Here is a 16,946-nt window from a genome sequence, read left to right as displayed (position 1 = left end):
CTAAAAATGTACACTTCTTAGATGAGGCAGCCTGCTCTAATAATCTCGTATCTTTTCAGACAGATGAAGCATGTGATAAAGTTATGAAAAGAGTGCCTGTTTCAGCCCTTAAGGTGGTACGGCACCCAAACGGCACAGAGTCAACCATTCGGCGTCCCTTAACAGTAACTGAATGTAGCTTGTTTAAAGCAGAGATCAGACCATTCCCTTTGAAAGGGCCATTCGAACCATGGTGGAGACGCATTGTTAGTCTAAAACATGCATTTCAACTCGAACCAAAAGATATTTGGCAAATTGTTATCAGCTCAATTCCAGATGTTCTGATCTATAAGATACCACAGGTTTTGATGACGGGCACCATTGTGCAGTCAATGCATCAAAATGAGCCTGAGAGCGAAATCTTGAATAGACTAAAACAATGCCTTCGCGAGTTGCGTGGTTGTAGTCCTGTTGGATGGGAATTGATTTTCAATCGGAAACAGAGTACTGAAGAATCATTTGAGACATATGCAGAAAATATGTTTGAACTTTTTGAGGAGTATTCTGGAATTGAAGGTGTTAACCACAACAATGTAATTCTCCTTGAATTCCTGCTTACAAATGCAGGGCCGCGTGTACAGCAATCACTCATGTGTGGTGCTTCTCCAGCACAAAATACATTTGAAGGTATTGTTAGCTGGGCAACAAGAATTGAGTCACGGAAACAAATACATGGTGAGGTAGCTGTGTTAGAATGTCATGAAGATCCTCCATCTGCAGGAGAATTCAGAAAGCCACACTGTGGCAAACTGAACAGATTCTGTAATTATTGTCACAAAACAGGCCATACAGAGGAAAAGTGTTGGTCACTGGGCAGAGGCAGACCTCCACCCTATTTCATAAAACGCAGACAATCACAATCTAATGACACTAACCAGCACTCAACAAGTAACCAAAGCTCAAATGCATCTAAAACTCTTACTGACCTAACAACTTTGGACGCTCAAGGCCTTCAGCTATTAGCGTCATTTGCTAGTCGGGTAGCAGCCCAATAGCAAATAGCTTAATAGTTTAACATCTAAATTCATTGAACCTGTCTGCATTTTCAAAATTGAAATTGTGCTTAACACATCGTGCACTACACATCGTGCACATAGAACACAATTTGGTTGTTTGTGCTACAACATGCACATAGGCTAATTTAAAGTTTATTCTTGAAACACAGGATTGCTTTACTGTAAGTGTATTTGAAATACTTAAGCAAAGGTGATATAGATGTTGTATTCTATTGTTTTGCTGTGGGTGTATTTAGAACACTTAGGTAAAAGGTTGTAGATGTTGTATTCTAGGCCATGTATCCTGTGAACTGAATTAAACATGTGGGTCTGTGCTGAATTTGGTGGCTATAATGTGATTCACAATGAATTTGAAAATCAGAAACAGCGAACGCATCTCATTAATCCTGAAACAAAAACCTTTTCATAGTCAACGTTCCAGAGACGCGTCAGAGAACGTAGAAACTCTGAACTTTGAACACAAATCATAGATTCTTACGTTTGAATTTATTCTGAATTACTCTGAGATTTGTTTTTCCCAAATAAGATTAACGGATTCGTATATTACCACAAGATTGCGTCAGAGATTGGCGATGGCTAATAACTGATATCAGGAAGTGTGCGGGCGACTTGGATGAGAGGATGGGTTAGTCCGACTAGGATCAGCTTTACGCTGGTTGATTAACCTAGCTTGGACGCTTCCGATGACTTCTGTTCTAATTTAATAGTTTTGGAAAATGATTGAATTAAGTTCCTGAAGGGCATCCAAGGGGGCTATTGAATATATCTTTGATTGTTGCACGTGGGAATTACGGCAAAATCTTAGCTATTTAGCTAACTGCCTCAGCTTCTGATCTTCGGGACTGACCACTTGTGTCGTGCATCCTTAGGAGAAGGACTGCAAAGCGATATAGTTTCCTTATCTATAAACGGAAAAATATAAAGTAAGAGTAAATAGAAGAATCAAACGTTAAAATGGCCATTTAAAAAGACTAAATGAGAAGAAAAGGTATTTGAAACCTAGCAAAGAGAAAAGAGAAACAGCCAACGTACATCTTATCAGTCCTGAGCCAAAAGCCTTTTCATATTCAAATGTATTGACATGAGAACAAGCAGAGATTTGACCATGCGTTAAGTTGTTTTCCGGAGACTCGTCAGAGACCGAAAACAATATAATTGACCTGTATTGTTAGAGAATATAATTATATTATAACTTGAATTATAATAAACATTATATTACACTCGCGGAGCAGGACAATAATTGGAGAAGTGTGACTTTCGTCATTAAAACTGAATTTCAAAAACAGATTTTCATTTGTGTGCTACCCAGTGCCAAAAAAAGGGGAAGGGTATGCCTTTATTTTTCACCGTAGGAGTGTGGCACAGGTAATAGCACGCTAAATAATCCTTGACTGGGGTGCACCGACTGAATTGAATCTGATAAGATAAGTAAATGCTAACCAGACAACCCAGAGATCTGGCTGTAATGAGAGAAAGCAATGAGCATTGCACATGCAGCGGACTGAAGGCTGAACTGGAAAAGCAGCTTCAGGTGTCACAACACACTGAAACAACAGCAACAATTCAGACTTGGTCAATGAAACTCGGTTTCATGTGACATCTGGAATTAAAATTGCAACTGACATGATAATGGAACAAGTAAAAGAATTCCACACGTCTGAATTTAATGCTTTTGAAATATTGGAATTATCTGCCTGTGGTTCGCTCTTCTCTGTTTTCTGTCTCAGGCTTACTTCTGCAAATTCCTCGGAAGAGATGCCAGGAGGGGCAGGAGCCCACCTGGAGCAAATCCAGGACAGCGGAATTGTTAGAACATAACCTGAGACTCGGGAGATGGGTGAAAAGACACTTCAAGAGGCCATTCACATCTCACAATAGTACATCACTGCGTAAATATGGCCTCCCAGTTTAGAACTGGAATTAAATTTGCAACACAATTGTAATAGATTATATTCCACCCATCTCCTAGAAGTGAACACTGAACACACACCTCCCACACTATAGCCTCACAACATCATCACCTGGGGTAGATGGTCTATCCAGGCTGAACACTGCACATCAGACGAAGATATGTCATCTTCACACTAACAGATCCAGATAGCTTCACACACACAGGGTGGAGCTGATCTCATGATCTTGGTCTAACGGAGACCCAGAGAATAGCATACGCTGTTCACAACACACTGCCAACTCATGGGAAAACACTGCAATACACATATGAATGGCTACAGTCACAAGTCAATGATGCAAATTACAAAGCAGAGACAGACCTGCTATTAGATTTCAAAATGTTTAAACTTTCTGATTGTTATTAGAGTGGTTGGAAAATCAGAGGGCCCCTGATTTGTCAACACACCACTAATAACAGAAACATCATAAAAAACGGATAGATCTGAAGTGTGACCACTTCAATCAATTACAAAATTTACAATTCAACTCTGTCATCGACTGTGACTTAGCCAGATTAATACACACACTCTCAAACACACTCTCTGACGAACACACACACAAACACTCTCTGTCACAGACAAAGATAAACACACACACACACTCTCGCGCAGACAAAAACACACTCTGACATTCTAAAAGACACAAACACATAAAACCATTAATTATACCACTTGTTTGATTATTCGGTTTACACCGACCTCTTGCAACATTTCTGAAACTTATTTTGATTTCTGCATTTTTTCCTCTTTCCCATTTTTTTATTTTCATTTCTGTAACTTATTTTGATTTCTGCATTTTTCCTCTTTCCCATTTTTTTTATTTTAATTTCTGAAACTTATTTTGATTTCTGCATTTTTCCTTTTGAGTAATTCAGAAAAACATTTCTGAAACTTATTTTGATTTCCTTTGAATAATTCAGACAAACATTTCTGAACTTTAGATTTAGATAGATAGATTAGATTTAATTTCTGAACCTTATTTTGATTTATGCATATTTATATACTGTTTTGGACATCAATTCAATTGAATCTCTATGTTTGGTTACACCAAAATTTTGCTGACACTCATGAAATGTTGTTTTAACCCAGCACTGGTTGTTTTGTTAGAATGCCGTTTATTTAAATGTTTCTAGAAACAGGGTAAGAGCTTGTAAGATCTTCCTTTGTCCTTCCTTGACCCTCTATAGGAGTACTATTGGTGCGGTAATTAAAAATCTGGTAATTAATGAGACCAAATGTACCACTCACATTTGCTGACTTGAACATGGTATTTTACATTGAACATGACATGATTTTGCTTTATTGCATTATGCGTTCCTATGCATTTCCTTACGACTGTAAGTTCATATATGTGCTCAATCGTGAAGCGGACATTTAAGATGCTTTTCAGGTGTCAAAGGAGAACCCCTTCATCCACTGAGGTCTGCCCAGACCACCGTACCGCTGGAGGTGACAGGGTGGGTCAAGGAGGGTAAGATCATCATCGTGGAGAAGGTGCCAGGGAAGCGGAAGTTTCCCCATGAAGGAATGACACGTCAACTGAACAAGTCACAAAAGGTTCAGATTGACTCTATGAACTTTGCTCACGTCACAGGATTACAGGAAAAGAACCTGAATGCATTCATCCACGTGCTGGACTCAAGCTATACACCTGATGAGAACAGGTGTTCTGTGAACAGGTGTTCTGCAGGTGAACACAGTCCACTGAGCTTCTACAGATGCCAACATTGCAAAGACAATTTTTGTGCTACATCTTCAAGGATTATAACAAACGTCTTACTGTGACCCCGTAAGTGTTCATCAGAATGTGACCCACGGGATCAAGGAGGGAATCTGTAAGACTGAAAATACTGGTTGAGGCCCTGGTCTGAGACAAAGGGCTAATTACCATTTGACCTCCCCCATACGACCTCACTTCCGCAAACTACTAAGAACTCACACAAGAATATGGTTTAATGTGAATGTTTATCATTGACTGTTATGTTTTTGGTGTCATTTGAAATGTCTCAAAGTGAGTGGTACAGATATCTCATATCCAGATAGATAAAATAAAAGGTAATAAGGTTTATAGAAGTTTAGAGAAAACTGGTTAAGCCATTTGAGGGTGGTTTTCCCCATCCCCCGTATCACCTGGGCACACAGGATAAAGGAAGGTGTGCGTGCTCTATCGGGTCTCTTCTTTGCTGGACACGAATGGAATAGGGTCTCTCTCTCTCTCTCTCTCTCTCTCTCTCTCTCTCTCTCTCTCTCTCTCTCTCTCTCGCTCTCTCTCTCTCTCTCTCTCTCTCTTTCTCTCTCTCTCTCTATCTCAGGTACAAGCTGGGTAAGATTATTTGGTGTAACCAATGTATAACCATGTTCTAGATATTTGAATTGATTGTGGAATTGATCTCTGATATCTGAAATATTAAATTGCTACAATGTGATTATTCCAACTGATTTTGACATTGTTCATTTAATGGTTAAAAGGAATAGTCAAACATTCGCTCACGTTTAGTGAGGCACAGATATTATTAAAACCTTTCATTTATGGAGTCAGATGAAATAAACGAGTATACATATTAATGTATTACAAATTTAACCAACCAATACTTTGCATGAGTGAGGACAGAACACGTGATAACCTTCCCCGTGTATTGGCGAACCGGCAATTGGACCAATATATATCGGGCCTTACAGCTGTTTTAAAATATAAAATATAACTAATATCAAAACAAAATACGTACCCCAGGCAGTCTCATCTAGGAGATGTTTAGGCCTCCTCCAATAGTACTGACAGCTGGGCTCATAGCTTGCAGATTTGCTTAGTGGCAAACTTTTTTCATTTGACATTTGTTTCGACTGTCTGATCATTCTCACATTCTGTTCCTGTCAATCATACACGCTGTAACGACACTGACAGTCCATCCGGCCAGATGCTCTGAATTAGCGAATCCTGATTGTTTCTCTCATGCTAAAACACATATGAGCATATACAAGCCCTAAATGACTAGCTTTCTGACACAATGACTACAAGTGTCTACAAGGAGGGCCTGGTTAATGTTTCACACGACTTAATGAAATCAACGAACAGGCCCCGGTTTGTTTCTCAAACTATCACGTGCTGCGACCACAATTCCCTTACTGTGTCTAACGTTTGTTCTTTGTGTACTGAAGGCAAATTACAAGACGTACCCCATTCAGTTGTTTCGGACAACTAGGACTATCTTGCTTCTCTCAGCAAAATTATATGACGCCTCGGGCTGTCAAGTTAGTCTGCCCACAGAACTACCTTTGTTTTGGCCGAGTAACATGTTCCAATCAAAACCCCAACCCCTCACATGGTACGCCACCACAAGATGCAACTGAAGAGACATTCTAACACACGCACATTACCATATATGGACTTCCACTAGTAAAATTTCATTTTTACCAACTATAACAACTGTATAAAGAGTGTTCTGTGTGATTTGCATGTTCCCCAGAATGATATTAGAGTAGTTGTGTTTTTGAATTACAGTAATGTAATCTTAAAGTGCCTTTGTGTCAACAAAATAATGTATCTCTATGTTGCTATCTTTGTCAATAGTCGTTCTTAGTATTGTTTTAATCCCCTGTGCACAACGAAGAAGATTTTTGATAAGAGACTGTGATAAACGTTATGGTTCCATGCGTTTTAATTCCCCGAGCATAATATCATATTTTGCCCCCTCGTGATTCCACACGAGGGTCGGGAAGCATTAACACACCCAGACGATCTTCCTGCTCGGAATGCTCTAAACTGATTCGTCATCCACGAAAAAGGAGGCGTACACAGGACACTGATAAAAAGTCCAAACCCTCCTTCTTCTCGCTCTCATTCCTACGCTCTTCTTCCTCCTCCAAAACCCAAGTCCGGACCGGCTTCGGCCTGCTTCTCTTTTCTTCTCTTTTATTTCTTTTTATGTTTTTCTATAGTCTAGTTTCATTTTCCTATTCGCCTCTGTTCATTCACGAGCTGAATGAACTTAGCCTGAATCATTCCCGGCAACTTCACCTCAAAGAAAGAGACTCTTTGAAGCTCCCGCGCTCGCACGCGCGCCGGAAGACACAGCACGCGCACACCGAAGCAAGCCCTGCTTCCTTAAAGAAACACACGCAGCTGCTCTTAGGACACACGCACGAACTCGGCGTTCTTCAGCAACAAAGAGAACCATTTTGCAAGATAAGTTTACTGAACTTTTAATGTGATTTGATTCCTTGTTGTCTCTCAAGGTTACTGCCTGTGTTTTTGCCATGCTGAGATCATCTCGGTGATCTCTCTCGTCCTGAAACTTTAGTTTCACTTTCTCCCTTCCTCTCCCTCTCTCATCTGTTATCCGTTTAGTCTTGTATTTTGTTTACGTGTCCTGTACATACATATTTACTCGTGTAAATTGTAGAACTTGTATTCCTTAGTTCGATGTAGTATTAGTCCAATTATTAAAAACCCATTATATCCTAGATTGTCTCTGTATAAGTGTTCATTTTACAAGTCAATGAAATGATGATCAAGCTACGCTTTACAAAGGTGCTACTGTTAAGTAACCTACATTTTATAAGAACAAGAAGCTAATTTTCTTGGCCAGAAAACATAGCTTTCTTCGAATTATAAGAAAGAGATAATTTTGTTGAGAAGTTGATGGAATTAATTTTACGACCAGTTTGCGGGACAAACAACTGTTTAATTAATACATTAATTTCCCTTAAAATTATTCTGATTAATTGATCTGAAAGAGGGACATTGTGGTATATTAATGATTGAATTATAATTCATTGTAATTGAACATTGATGTATACGAATAAGTCTAAATTTCAGCTTCAATAATTTATTAATATTGTAAGAATATAGATGAATCAACCCGATTCATAATTTTGATTCCCTATAATCATTTGAGCTAATTCATATTCGTTACAACGCGATGTCAACCAATTAAACTGCATGACGGAGGGCCGAGCCAACTCACACACACACTCTAGTCTAAGTCACGTGTCTAGTATCTGTAAAACCACATTTTTCCATCTTAAAAATATATCTAAATTACGTCATATGCTCTCATTGACAAATGCGGAACAATTAGTTCATGCTTTCATGACATCAAGGCTAGATTATTGTAATGCTCTACTGGGTGGTTGCCCTGCCCTCTGGGGTCCTTCGGGTCAAAAATGACCCGAAGCGTTTAAATAAAAAAATATTAAAAATCGTAGCTTCATCAGAATGGTCCGAAACTTGGTGACTTTGTTGGTACTTGGTATATGAACACCCAACAAAATTGGGGACAGGATTTGAATAGTCTAAGTGGCTGTAAAAAAAATAGTCACACTCAGGACATTCGGGTCAAAAATGACCCCCATAGGAAATGAATGGGAAATTGGCAAAAATGTGACAATATAGAGTTTTTTTGTGCGTACAATCTACAAATCAGCCATGATCCAGAAAAAAAGTACACAACAGTGAAGGGGTGAATCTATAAAACATCAAGAGTGCAAAACAGACACATCCACACACACACACACACACACACACACAAACACACTTTTATACACATACACACTAATAAATTCAGATTACAAACATCTGTTTTGAATTTTTAAAAATCACAGCTTCATCGGAATGTTACGAAACTAGGTGACTTTTATGGTATTAGGTATGTGAACACACAAAAAATATTGAGGTCATGATCCAAGCATGCTAAGTGGTCGTCACACTTCTGCTCTTTGGTCAAAAATGACCCCCATAGGAAATGAATGGGACATTGTCAAAAATATGAAAACACAGAGGTTTTTTTGCACATACAATCTACAAATCAGCCAGGATGCAGAAAAAAAGGACTCAACAGTGAAGGGGTGAATCTCTAAAACATCAAGAGTGCAAAACAGACACATCCAGACACACACACACACACACAAACACACTTTTATACACATATACACTAATAAATTCAGATAACAAAAATCTGTTTTGAATATTTAAAAATCACAGCTTCATCGGAATGTTACGAAACTAGGTGACTTTTATGGTATTAGGTATGTAAACACACAAAAAAATTGAGGTAATGATCCAAGCATGCTAAGTGGTCGTCACACTTCTGCTCTTTGGTCAAAAATTACCCCCATAGGAAATGAATGGGAAATTGTCAAAAATATGAAAACACTGAGGTTTTTTTGTGCATACAATCTACAAATAAGCCAGAATGCAGAAAAAAGGACTCAACAGTGAAGGGGTGAATCTCTAAAACATCAAGAGTGCAAAACAGACTAAATCTGTTCAGGCAAAAATCACTAGAATTCGCAAGCCTTTCTACAGAGAGCTGTAAATCCACTAGTGGTAAAAATGTGCTATTGCGTGATAAAAATACTCAATGTGTCCACCAGATGGCGCCCATCTCATTTCAAAAATTGTTTTCATGAGGCCTAGGCTTGACTCTAAAATGAAATTCAGCTTTAATAAAAAAAATAAAAAAAATATATAAATTTTCCATTATATTCAATGGGAAAAAATGGGTCATAATTATTGCATAAATATTAATTATAAATCATAAAATTCTCTCAAAACACCAAAAAAGAAAAGAAAAAATATTATTAAAAACAATAAAAAAAAAAAATGTATGATTTTTTTTTATATATTAATTTTGCCCTCCGGGTCATTTTTGACCCGAAGGTCCTGAGTGTGAGTGTTCAATGAAGGACCCCAGAGGGTTAATAAAAAAACTACAGCTAGTTCAAAACGCAGCAGCTCAAGTTCTTACCAGAACCAGGAAGTATGACCATATTAGCCCAGTTCTGTCAAAACTGCACTGGTTCCCTATTAAACATCACATCAATTTTAAAATATTGCTGATGACTTACAAAGCACTAAATGGTTTAGCTCCGCAGTACTTGAGCGAGCTCTTAACGCATTATAGTCCTTCACGTCTATTGCGATCTCAAAATTCCGGCCAGTTGATAATACCTAGAATATCAAAATCGACTGCTGGCGGTAGATCCTTTTCCTATTTAGCACCAAAACTTTGGAACAATCTTCCTAACATTGTCCGGGAAGCAGACACACTCTGTTAGTTCAAAGCTAGATTAAAGACACATCTCTTTGACATAGCATTCACATAATACATTATAGACTTCTATGATTCAGTGTTAGGCTGCATAGATTAGGTCAGCTGGAACCGGGAACACTTCCCATAAATCCTGATGTACTTGTTACATCATGAGAAGAATGGCATCTACGCTAATTTTAGTGTCTTTGTTTATCCCGAGGTCTTCCCGCAGCCTGCCGGATCCAGGCCGTATCCAGATCTGACGAAGGCCCTTCGCCTGGACCCGATGACAATGCAGTGCTGAAGTGCCAACTAGTCTCTCCCTATGGAGGATCCCTTTACCACTCTACAGATAAAGCGTCGTCGGGAAAACTCAATTTGCGTATCTACCCCGAATTGATAAAATAAAATAAAATTCTGAATCAAAACTATAAGGAAACACCAGTAATTTGTTTAGGCTTGGTTTGTAGGGAATAACAAACCTGCACACATATATTCAAACGCACATAACTATAGAACCAATTCTTAATGCGCATGTGAACGCCATCAGCGTTTCTCACAGGATCGCGTTTAAAGTTTGTGTAGAGAGAATGGTGTCTTCTTGGCGGCCCCTAATTTAATAACAAATGATCGTTGCGACGGAAGCGAATCAATCAAAACTAACTTTAGCTGTAAAATAACTTTATTAAAGAACCGCTATAAAGCCAAAACATTCTCTGTTACCTTAAATTATACGTTTATCTCTGTAAAGCTGCTTTGAAACAATCTACATTGTTAAAAGCGCTATATAAATGAAGAGTCATCTTCATTTATATAGCGCTTTTAACAATGTAGATTGTTTCAAAGCAGCTTTACAGAGATAAACGTATAATTTAAGGTAACAGAGAATGTTTTGGCTTTATAGCGGTTCTTTAATAAAGTTATTTTACAGCTAAAGTTAGTTTTGATTGATTCGCTTCCGTCGCAACGATCATTTGTTATTAAATTAGGGGCCGCCAAGAAGACACCATTCTCTCTACACAAACTTTAAACGCGATCCTGTGAGAAACGCTGATGGCGTTCACATGCGCATTAAGAATTGGTTCTATAGTTATGTGCGTTTGAATATATGTGTGCAGGTTTGTTATTCCCTACAAACCAAGCCTAAACAAATTACTGGTGTTTCCTTATAGTTTTGATTCAGAATTTTATTTTATTTTATCAATTCGGGGTAGATACGCAAATTGAGTTTTCCCGACGACGCTTTATCTGTAGAGTGGTAAAGGGATCCTCCATAGGGAGAGACTAGTTGGCACTTCAGCACTGCGTTGTCATCAGGTCCAGGCGAAGGGCCTTCGTCAGATCTGGATACGGCCTGGATCCGGCAGGCTGCGGGAAGACCTTGGGATAAACAAAGACACTAAAATTAGCGTAGATGCCATTCTTCACATGATGTAACAAGTACATCAGGATTTATGGGAAGTGTTCCCGGTTCCAGCTGACCTAATCTATGCAGCCTAACACTGAATTATAGAAGTCTATAATGTATTATGTGAATGCTATGTCAAAGAGATGTGTCTTTAATCTAGCTTTGAACTAACAGAGTGTGTCTGCTTCCCGGACAATGTTAGGAAGATTGTTCCAAAGTTTTGGTGCTAAATAGGAAAAGGATCTACCGCCAGCAGTCGATTTTGATATTCTAGGTATTATCAACTGGCCAGAATTTTGAGATCGCAATAGACGTGAAGGACTATAATGCGTTAAGAGCTCGCTCAAGTACTGCGGAGCTAAACCATTTAGTGCTTTGTAAGTCATCAGCAATATTTTAAAATTGATGCGATGTTTAATAGGGAGCCAGTGCAGTTTTGACAGAACTGGGCTAATATGGTCATACTTCCTGGTTCTGGTAAGAACTCGAGCTGCTGCGTTTTGAACTAGCTGTAGTTTGTTTATTAAGCGTGCAGGGCAACCACCCAGTAGAGCATTACAATAATCTAGCCTTGATGTCATGAAAGCATGAACTAATTGTTCCGCATTTGTCAATGAGAGCATATGACATAATTTAGATATATTTTTAAGATGGAAAAATGCGGTTTTACAGATACTAGACACGTGACTTTCAAATGAAATATTGGTATCAAAGAGCACACCCAGGTTCCTAACCGACGACGAAGACTTAACAGAGCAGCCATCAAGTGTTAGACAGTATTCTAGGTTATTACGTGAGGACGTTTTTTGTCCAATAATTAGAATCTCTGTTTTTTCAGAATTTAGAAGTAGGAAATTACGAGTCGTCCAATTTTTTATATCAGCTATGCATTCTGTTAATTTAGTGAATTGGTAAGTTTCGTTAGGTTTTGAAGAAATATAGAGCTGAGTATCGTCGGCATAACAGTAAAAGCTAATTCCATGTTTCCTAATGATATCTCCTAATGGTAGCATGTACAGAGTGAACAGCAGCGGTCCTAGTACTGAGCCTTGTGGTACACCATACTGAACTTGTGATCGATGAGTAGGGTGACCACCCGTCCCGCGTAGCGCGTGCGCGCACAGCGTTTGAAGCCCAATTCATGCGTCCCGCAAATTGAGACCGTGTCACGCATAATCTATGCTTGCTCAAAAAAAAGTTGGTCGCTCTATATCCTCGAGCCCCAAGCAGACAAACGAACATTACTTGACATTTCAGCACGCTATTGTTGCCACACCCACCCCTCAGTTGAACTGCTGACTAGGTTGTTGTCAACTTTTTCGTTGTTGTCATGACAGCGCACGTACGCGCATACCAGACACACTGGGAAGGAACTTTTAGATGCGCGCTTTCCAATTCGAAAAATTCGAGAAAGAGAGGCACCATCATCATCAATTAAAAAGAGAAGGTGTGGGTACAAGAAAGACTGGGGAAATGAATATTTGTGGCTGAAAGGTGTTGAGGGGGATACCGAGAGGGCTTTTTGTGACCTTTGCAAAACGTCCTTCTCAATCGGACATGGAGGGGAATACGATGTCAATCGTAATTTTTTTTAAATACTTTTTTTTTTTTACTGTTCCTGTGGTGTTGAGCAACTACAATTCCTGTTAATCCTATAATTTTATATTATAATTTATTTAAAGTGAATAAATTGTAATGAAAAATAAATAAAATTAAATAGTAAATCTTAAGTGGAAGTACATCTGTCAATTCATTGAATGTTCAAAATATTATGAATATTTATTTAGAAAAAAAATACACATTGGTTGGCCTATTCATGAGCATACATCAGCAATTACTCATGTTTAGGGGAATAGGGCATTATTACCATGTAAGGTGGTATGTGCTAGAAATGGGTAAACCACTATCAGTGAGTCTGCCAGTGGGGTGGGGGCACCGCCGCGCCAGGCAGTGTCCCACATTGTCCCTCAGAAACATACCCCTTGTCCCCCCTTGGGCTTATTAGCAGGTGGTCACCCTATCGATGAGACATCTCTTCATTTACTGCTACAAATTGATAACGGTCAGATAAGTATGATTTAAACCATGCTAGTGCAATTCAACTAATGTCAACATAGTTTTCTAGTGTATTTAAAAGAATGTTGTGGTCAATGGTGTCAAACGCAGCACTAAGATCGAGTAACACTAATAGAGAGATACAACCACGATCGGATGATAAGAGCAAATCATTTGTGACTCTAACGAGAGCAGTCTCAGTACTATGGTACGGTCTAAATCCTGACTGGAAATCCTCACAGATATCATTTCTTTCTAAAAAGGAACACAGTTGTGAAGATACTGCCTTTTCTAGTATCTTTGACAGAAAAGGTAGATTCGAGATCGGCCTGTAATTGACTAATTCTGTAGGATCAAGTTGCGTTTTTTTAACAAGCGGTTTAATCATAGCCAGCTTAAAGTTTTTTGGTACATATCCTAGAGACAAAGACGAATTAATGATATTAAGAAGAGGATCTATGACCTCTGGAAGCATCTCTTTCAGTAAGCTTAGTCGGTATAGGGTCTAACATACATGTTGTCGATTTAGATGATTTAACGAGTTTAGTAAATTCTTCCTCTCCTATAGCAACGAATGAATCAAATTTTTCCTCAGGGAGACTACAATGCACTGCCTGATGCGATACTGTAGTAGACGGTTGCATAGTTATAATTTTCTCCCTGATATTATCAATCTTATAAGTGAAGAAGTTCATAAAATCATTACTGCTGTGCTGCTTGGAAACTTCTGTGTTTGAAGCTTTCTTTTTCGTTAGTTTAGCCACTGTTTCAAATAAAAACCTAGGATTATGTTTATTTTCTTCTAATAGGGTTGAAAAATAAGCAGATCTAGCAGCTTTTAAAGCCTCTCTGTATGCAATCGAGCTCTCTTTCCATGAAATGCGAAATACCTCTAGTTTTGTTTTCTTCCAGTTGCACTCCATTTTTCTGGCTGCTCTCTTAAGGGCCTGAGTGTGCTCGTTGTACCACGGCGTTGGATTATTTTCTTTAATCTTCTTTAAGCGCAAAGGAGCAACTGTGTCTAAAGTGCTGGAAAAGAGAGAGTTAAAAGTTTCTGTTGCAATATCAAGTTCTTCTAAGCTATCCGGGATGCTAAGATGATGAAACTGATTAGGAAGATTATTGATAAAGCAATCTTTAGTGGCAGAAGTGATAGTTCTAACATATTTGAAACAGGGAGTCGGCTTTGCAGCCTTGGCTAAATGTAATTTACACGAGACTAGATAATGATCTGAGATGTCATCGCTCTGCTGCAGAATTTCAACGGCATCAACATCTATTCCATGTGATAATATTAGATCTAGAGTATGATTACGACGATGAGTAGGTCCTGACACGTGTTGTCTAACTAATTAAAATTACAGCAACACCACCCCCTTTGCGTTTCAGACGAGGCTCATGTTTATAAGAGTAATCTTGCGGGGTGGACTCATTTAAAGTAATGTAATCGTTTGGTTTTAGCCAGGTTTCTGTCAAACACAGCACATCTAGGTTATTATCTGAAATCATATCATTAACAATGAGTGCTTTTGAAGTAAGCAATCGAATATTCAGCAACCCAAGCTTTAGCATTTGCTCATCTGTATTATAGCTGTTTTTTATTTGTTGAACATCAATTTAATTTTTAACCTTAGATGGGTTTAAACGTTTTTTTGGATTTCCAAATTCGGGGAACAGACACAGTCTCTATATGATGATAGCTAGGTGAAAGAGGCTCTATGTGATGGGATTTATCTGACCTGGGTGACGCGAGGCCGCTAGCAGACAGTCGGTTTAGCCAGTCTGTCTGCTTCCTGACCTGGTGCCCAATTTGTCATGTTTGAGCTCTAAGACTATGAGCCATATTACTAGAGAGAAGAGCAGCACCATCCCAGGAGGGATGAATACCATCTCTTTTCAACAGGTCAGGTTTGCCCCAAAAACTTTTCCAATTGTCTATGAATTCTATATTATTACCAATTCTATATTATTACCACCCTGCAATAATCAAGCCACGCCCCATTAAGCCCCGTCCCCAGCACTCCTCTGATAAAATATGTTCCCGTGCCTATGTCACAATGTGAGGTCACAGTGAGCTAAAAGAGTAACCACTGTGCACTCACTGTGTACTCATATTATGGCCACAATGTGAGTCACCCCAGCTAGAAATGTTATTGGACATGGACTCCAACATCGCTCAGACGACAAATTTTGGTTGAAAATGAAAATTGGGTTGACGTGTAAACATCGGATGTCAGGCTCCAACTTCATTTAAACAACTCCACAAACAGCATTACCAGCTTCACTTATTGCTAACCAGACTTTTTTTTATGTCAATAACTGGCCCGAGTCTCAGCCAATTACTTACCCATAATTGGCCCTGCACTGGGCCTGAATAGGTTTAGTGTTGGTAATGATTATCAGCTTTAAGTAAACCAGAAATCCCACACCTGAGCCTTATCTACACTGTCAAAGAAAAAAGAAAAATCATAAAAAAAACAGTAAGACCATAAAATATTCTAATCTAAATAAAGTGCAAAAAACTTTTACAGAAAAACTATTATTTACAGGTAATTCCTGAATTATTACCAACAAAAACATTCACTGTAAAATGCAAATCTTTTATCAAAAATTAATGACTTAATGTATCTATATGGTACTGTATCAGCCACTATACAGTTACTGCCTCTTAAATAAAGCAATATGCAGCATAAAGTTAATATTTCTCTGCTCATCCTGGATTGAGGCAAAAGGCTCTACTCTTCAGCACAATGGTGTCCCACAAAACTCAGACGTACCAGAAACCCTTTAAATCCCAACACTAACAGATCTCTCAAGATCTCAGCATCTTCACTTATTACAATCCAGACAGTATTTCTCTCATATTAAAGTTCTTAGTGAGATTTAACAGAGGTTTAGATGTTGATGTTTTATTGAAAATAATAAACATTGATGTCACCATTATGGTGATCAGTGTTTACTTTAGTTGGGCTCTTGACCCTTGACATTTTAACTTTAGATTGTTTCTGAAACTCGTTTGTTATGGCAAAAAAATGCAAGAGGATGTTGACACCGTGATGGTGTTCATTTCTTTGTGAATCATCACTCAGTGACCTGATTCACTGATATTAGAGTAAAACATTTTATTAAAGGAGAACTCCGGTCAATTTTAACATACCTATGCGCGTGAACTCAACAATCGATTACTGTGGACTTCAACCGAAAACAGGAAGAAAATACAGGTATGTGCGCTGGCTGAATTAACATCATTTTTATTAATATCTTTTACATCTACTGATGTCAGATTCACCCGCGTTCACTCTGAAGGAATCACTCACATGGCTGGGCACTTGTGATGACACATCAAGGATGTTAAGAGGCTAAAAGCAGGTTTAAAACTTGCCCCATTGAAGTCAACAGGGTGCAAATTTTAAAAAGAGGATGACAAGGTGTAGGCAACACCGATTTT

This window comes from Squalius cephalus, assembly GCF_949319135.1.
Source record: "Squalius cephalus genome assembly, chromosome: 12".
NCBI lineage: Eukaryota > Metazoa > Chordata > Actinopteri > Cypriniformes > Leuciscidae > Squalius > Squalius cephalus.
The sequence above is the reverse complement of the archived record's forward strand: the minus strand, read 5'-3'. Positions refer to the sequence as shown.